The sequence below is a fragment of the Micromys minutus genome (genome assembly GCF_963924665.1).
Source record: "Micromys minutus genome assembly, chromosome: X".
NCBI lineage: Eukaryota > Metazoa > Chordata > Mammalia > Rodentia > Muridae > Micromys > Micromys minutus.
In genome coordinates, this window is record NC_137970.1 from 44,897,514 (window position 1) to 44,904,702 (window position 7,189).

Genomic DNA, 7,189 nt, shown 5'->3' on the forward strand with positions numbered 1-7,189 from the left:
AAGCCTATACTCAACAAAAATGTAAAATCTAGAGGAAATGGACAAATTTCTAGACAGATAACAGGTATCAAAGTTTAATCAGTATCAGATAAACCAGATAAACCATCTAAACAGTCTCAGAGCAACTAAAGAAATAGAAGCAGTCATCAAATTCCTGGAAAACAAAAGAAGCCCAGGACCAGATAGGTTCAGTGCCAAATGCTATCAGACTTTCATAGAAGACCTAAAATCTCGTCAAACTATTCCAAAAAATAGAAACAGAAAGAATACTACCCAATTCCTTCAATGAAGCCATAATTACACTCATACCTAAACCACACAAAGACTCTACAAAAAAGAGGACTTCAGTGCAATTTCCCTTATGAATATCAATGCAAAAATATGCAATAAAATCCTCACATACCGAATCCAAAAGCACATCAAAACAATTATTTACCATGATCAAGTAGGCTTTATCCCAGGGATGTAGGGATGGTTCACTATACAAAAATACATCAATATAATCCACTAGTTAAACAAACTCAAGGGAAAAAAAACATATGATGATCTCATTACATGCTGAGAATGCATTTGACAAAATTCAACACCCCTTCATGATAAAAGTCTTAGAAAGGTCAGAAATCCAAGGCCCATACCTAAACATAGTAAAATCAATGTACAGCAAACCAGTAGCCAACATCAAACTAAATGGAGAGAAACTTGAAGCACTCCAATTAAAACCAGGGACTAGACAGGCTGCCTACTGTCCCCGTATCTATTCAATATAGTACCAGAAATCCTGGCCAGAGCAATTAGACAACAAAAAGAAATCAAAGGGATTCACATTGGAAAGGATGAAATCAAAACATCACTGTTTGCAGATGATATGATAGTATATTTAAGTGACCCCAAAAATTCCACCAGAGAACTTTTACAACTGTATAGATACAGCTGAGCATGCTTGCAGCTAACCATCGGTCTGAACTCAGGGATCCCAATGAGGCTACTAAAGAAAGGACCTAAGGAACTGAAAGGGGTTGCAACCTCATGGAAAGATAACAACATTATCAACCAACCAAAGCCTCCAAAACTCCTATGCAGTAAAACACCAACCTTTCTGAGCACTTTGAGAGACCTATTGATCCAGTTGCATATGTAGCTGAAAATAGCAGTGTCTGGCATCAATGTGAGAAGAGGCTTTTGTTCCAGAGTGGGCATGTTGTCCAAATGCAGGGGAATGCCAAGGCAATGGGGTAGAAAGGCAGAACAGAAGGGAGTGCACCTTTGTGAATACAACTAGAGGGGGAGGGGGATGGGATCTGGGCGGGGTAAAGGAATAACATCTCAAATGTAAAAACAGAGTATCTAATTAAAAAAAGCAAAGAACAGAAAAGAAGTTCAAGTCACTGAAAAAAGAAATTGAAGATCTCAGAAAATGGAAAAATCTCCCATGCTCAAATAATGTAGTAAAAAAATGGCTATCGTACAAAAATCAAATACAGATTCAATATAATCCCCATCAAAATTCCAACTCAATTCTTCATAGAGTTAGAAAGAACAATTTGTACAATTATTTGGAATAACAAAAATTACAGGATAGCAAAAACTATTCTCAACAATAAAAGAATTTCTGAGGGATTCACCATCCCTGACCTCAATCTGTACTACAAAGCAATAGCCATAAAAAACTGCATGGTATTGGTACAGTGACAAGCAGGTATATCATTGGGATTAAACTGAAGATCCAGAAATGAACCCACACACCTAAGGTCACTTGATCTTTCACAAAGATATTAAAACCCTCCAGTGGAAAAAAAGACAATATTTTCAACAAATGGTGCTGGTTCAACTGGAAGTCTGCATGTAGAAGATTGCACATCTACCCATGCATAATCTCCTTGTACAAAACTCAAGTCCAAATGGATCGAGACCTCAACTTAAAACCAGATTAACTGAAATTAATAGCAGAGAAAGTGAGAAAAAGACTTGAACACGGGAAAATTTTGTGAACAGAACACCAATGGCGTATGCTCTAAGATCAAGAATCGACAAATGGGACCTCATAAAATTGCAAAGTTTCAGCAAGAAAAAGAACATTGTCCAAAGGACAAAATGGCAACCAATAGATTGGGAAAAGATCTTTACCAATCCTACATCTGATAGTGGGCTAGTATCCAATATATACAAAGAACTCAAGAAGTTAGACTCTAGAGAATCAAATAATCCTATTTAAATTGGGTTACAGAGCTATACCTCACTCCAGTCAGAATGGCTAAAATTGAAAACTCAGGTGACAGCAGATGCTGGCTAGGATATGGAAAAAGAGAAGCATTCCTCCACTGTTGGTGGGTTTGTAAGTTGGAAGAACCACTCTGGAAAACAGTCTGGTGGTTCCTCAGAAAATTGGGCATAGTTTTACCTTAGGACCCAGTTATACCACTCCTGGGCATATACCCCGAAGATGCTCCAACAAATAAGAAGGACACATGCTCCATCATATTTAAAGAAGCCTTATTTATAATAGTCAGAAGCTGGAAAGAACCCAGATGTCCTTCCACAGAGGAATGAATACAGAAATTGTGGTACATATACACAATGAAGTACTACTCAGCTATTAAAAACAATGACTTCATGAAATTCCTAGGCAAAATGATGGAACTTGAAGCTAACATCCTGAGTGATGTGACCCAGTCACAAAAGGACACTCATGGTTTGTACTCACTGATAAGCACATACTAGCCCCCAAAGGTTTGAATACCCAAGAAATAATTCACAGAAATTATGAAGCTCAGAGAGAAGGCCAGAAGGTGGATGCCTCAATCCTTCTTTGAAGGGAGAACAAAACACTCATGGGAGGAAATAATGGGACAAATAGAGGCGCATTGATTGGAGGCATCCAAAGACTGCCTCACCTCCACTAAAATCAGGAATAAGACAAGGTTCTCTACTCCCTCCATTCCTATTCAATATAGTACTTAAGGTCTTAGCTAAAGCAATAAAACATCTTAATGAGATCAAAAGAACACAAATTGAAAAAGAAGTTAAAATATTGTCATTTGCAGATGATGTGATAGTATACATATGTCATGCTCAAAATTACACCATGAAATTACTACAGCTGATAAACCTTTCAGCAATATAGCTGCATACAATATCAAGTCAGAAAAATCAGTAACTTTCCTATATTCAAATGACAAACAGTTAGAAAAAGAAATCAAGGAAAGATCACTTTTCACAATGCTCTCAGATAATAGAAAATATTTTGAGGTAACCCTAACCAAGCAAGAATTGTATGATAAAAACTTCATGCCCTTAAAGAAAGAAATTGAAGAAGATATCAGAAGATGGAAAGATCTCCCATACTCATGGATCAGTAGAATCAATGATGTAACAATGGTCATCTTACCCAAAACAATCTACAAATTCAATGAAATTCCTTTCAAGATTCCAAAATAATTCTTTGAAGACCATGAAATAATTCTCAAGTTCATATAGAAAAAAGAAAAATTCTAGATAGCTAAAAACCATCTTGAACAATAAGAAAAAGAACTACTGGAGGGCTCACTATTGCTTATTTCAAGTTGTGCTGCAGAGTTATAGCAATAAAAACCACATGGTATTGGCATAAAAACTGACACATGGGTCAATGGAATTGAATACCCAGATAGAAATCCCCACACCTGTGGAAACCTGATTTTGATGGAATCAGAAATACACAGTGGGAATAAAGAGCATTTTTTTTTTACAAATAGTGCTGGTCAAACTGGATGTCTGCATGTATAAAAACATAAATAGATTTATATCTATTACCCAGCACAAAACTCAAGTTCAAGTGGATTAAAGACTTCGACATAAAACTTGCTATTGGTAGAAGTGAAAGTGGGGAATAACCTTGAACACATTGGCACAGGAGATAACTTTCTGAACAAAACAATGACAATTAATAAATGGGACCTCATGAAACTGAAATTCTTCTCTATGGCAAAGACACCATCAATAGGACACAACAGCATCCTATAAAATGGGGAAGAATTTTTATCAGTTCTGCTTCCAATAGAGGATTAATATCCAAAATATATAAAGAACTCAGGAAATTAGATATCAACAAACAAAATAATTTAATTAAAAAATAGAGTACTGATCTAAGCAAAGAATTCACAATAGAGAAATACTTAAGGAAATATTCAACATCCTTAGCCATCAGGTAAATGCAGGTCAAAAATACTTTGAAATTCCAAATCTTATACCTGTCAGAATGCAGAATGGTAAGATCAATAACACACGTGACAGCTTATGCTGACAAGGATGTAGAATAAGGGAAACACTCATCCATTGTTGATGGGAATTCAAATTCATACCACTACTATGGAACTCAATATGGCATTTCCTCAGAAAGTGCTCTTGTTTTGCCTAATTTTTATTTCTGTTTTATTTTATTTGAGGTTGTCATTATAATTTATACTTTATATTTAACGTGTAAATGTATTTAATAATAACTGTTTGATGGTTTCATCATTTTAAAATTAGGACATTTTATTCCTCTACTACACAGCCTCAAGGTCATGTCATAATAGAAAATGTGTTCACTCCAACTTCAAAAGTCTCCATAGTCTTAACATTTTCAACACTGTTTTAAAATTGCTCTAATATCCCCTTCTTAGATCTAAGGCAATTTCTTAATATTGAGCCACTAAAACCTAAATAACAAGTTATGTAGTTATCATAAACAATGGTACAAAGTAAACATTTCTAATCCAAAAATCAAGGGATGGGAAGTATGATTTGGAAATGTATGACCACAGAAAGGCTACATTCAGCAAGGACATCAAATCTCTGCAGCATGTCTCGTATCTGAGGATTGAGATGGAATCATCTGGGCTCTAACATTGGGGAGTAGTTCCCACTCGAGTTTTGTCACCTATAGTACATGTAGTCCCTTTAATTCACCAGTTCCACAGCCTCCAAGGAACTTACTTTGGAAGATATTCCACAGACCTAGCAGCTCCAATATCCTGAGATCTCCATTGCAACATGGGCTTTGCATTCATAATTCCAGGCAGTAGCATCTTTGCACAAGTCTTGTTGCAATGAATCTGATCTGTCACATACTGCCCAATCTCAACAACTTGATGTGAATATAGTTGCATATTCTGTAATGTTGACACACTTGACTTTTACATGCTTTCAGAACCAATATCATATGGACAACACTATCTGCTGCTAGGATTCTAGATGGCATTTGGAAGGCTGAAGCAGAAGGACTTAAAGCCAGCCTGGGTTACATAGTGAGTTAAAACCTGAACTACATAGCATGACCTTGACAGAAAAGAAAGAAAAAGGAAAAAAAACACAATATAGATTATAACAAGTATTATTAAATAAAGAGTAGGAAATTGTTTCACAGCAATGAAATTGCTGAAAGGATTTTTCTGGTGCTGGAGAGATATTAAGAGTACAGTGATTGTACTTCAAGGGGTTCTGAGTTCAATTCCCAGAAACCACATTGTGGCTTGAAATCATCTGTAATGGGATCTGATCCCCTTTTCTGATGTGTCTGAAGACAGCAACAGTGTGCTCATATATTTAAAATAAGTAAGGAAAACTTTTAAAAAATGTTGTTTTCTGAACAATTAATATATAATGTGGAATTGAAAAGATAATAGGGATTAATACAAAGAAATGGGAGGAGGCAATGGGAGGGGGAGAGGGCTGGGATTGGGGGGAGGGGATAACATCTGAAATGTAAATGCAGAGAATATTCAATGAAAATAAATAAATAAGCAAAGAAAGAAAGAAATAGAGGTGAGAGGGCAATGTCCAAAACAAAAGTTGTGCAAAGTGTAGAGAGAAAGAAGACAATAGCTCTTTGATGACAAAGGAGGAAGAGTGATATAGCTTGAAGAATATGAGTATAATGGAAGTAATATGGTCAGAAGAGACTGGAGGAAATAACATCTAGAAAGAGGACAGAGCTTTTTGTAAGGCATATTAAAAATCGAGATTTCAAGCACAATGAAAACAACTTAGAAGCTTTAAGCAAGGAGGCAGCATGACATGGCTTACATGTTATCAAAAGATATGCTCTTGCTGACATCTCTCCTGAGGTGAATTCTTTACAGGATGAGAGAGGATATGTAGAGTTAGGGGACCATTACAAGTCCAGGCAAGAAATAACAATGGCTTAGAACTAGGCTTGGTGGCATACATGTATAAACCCAGCATTGAGAGGGTGATATTGGAGGATTATACATGTGACGCCTATTTGGGCTATGTAGTGAGGAGGAGGTAAGATAAATAGATGGCCATGGAGAGACTTCAAGTGCACAAATTGTAGCTACATTTTGCAAGTGGAACTGAGAATGTTTGCTAACCAAGAATGTTAACTAAAAGGGAGGGATCCAAATGATACCCAAGAAAACCCAATTTCCCTCCTTCCTTCCCCCTCTCCCTCTCCCTCTACCTCCTTCCCTCTCCCCCCCTCCTGTGTGTATGTGTGTGTGTGTGTGTGTGTGTGTGTGTGTGTGTTTGTATGTGTCTGACTCTCTTTCCTCTATCTCTCTGTGTGAACGGTGTTTTTGTCAATGAATGGATGCAATCTATGTGTAGGTAGCCATGGGTCCCCAGAATTGGAATTACAGATGTATCTGAGCTATGCCAGTTTAACTAGGGTCCTAGGGTCCTCTGAAAGATTAAGAGACGGTCTTAACTGCTGAACCATCTCTTCAGCACAGAGATCTATTTTCTTTTTTAAATTAGATATTTTATTTATTTAAACTTTAAATGCTGTCACCTTTCCAGGTTTCCCCTCTGCAAACCCTCATCCCCATCCTTTTACTCTACTTCTATGAGGGTGCTCCTCATGCCAACCACCCACTCCAGCCTCATGGCCAGAGCATTTCTCTACACTGCAGAATCAACCCTTCACAGGACCAAGGGCTCCCCTACCATTGATGCCAGATAAGGCTCCTTCGGCTCCTTCAGTTCTTCCCCTAACTCCTCCATTGGGGTCCCTGTGACCAGTCCAATGTTTGGCCTGGAGCATCCACATCTGTACTGGTCAGAATCTGGCAGAGCCTCTCAGGAAACAACTGTATCAACAAGCACTTCTTGGTATCAGAAATAATGTCTGGGTTTGGTGTCTGCATGTGGGATTCCCCAGGTGGGACAGTCTCTGGATGGCTTTCCTTCAGTCTCTGCTCTGCTCTTTGTC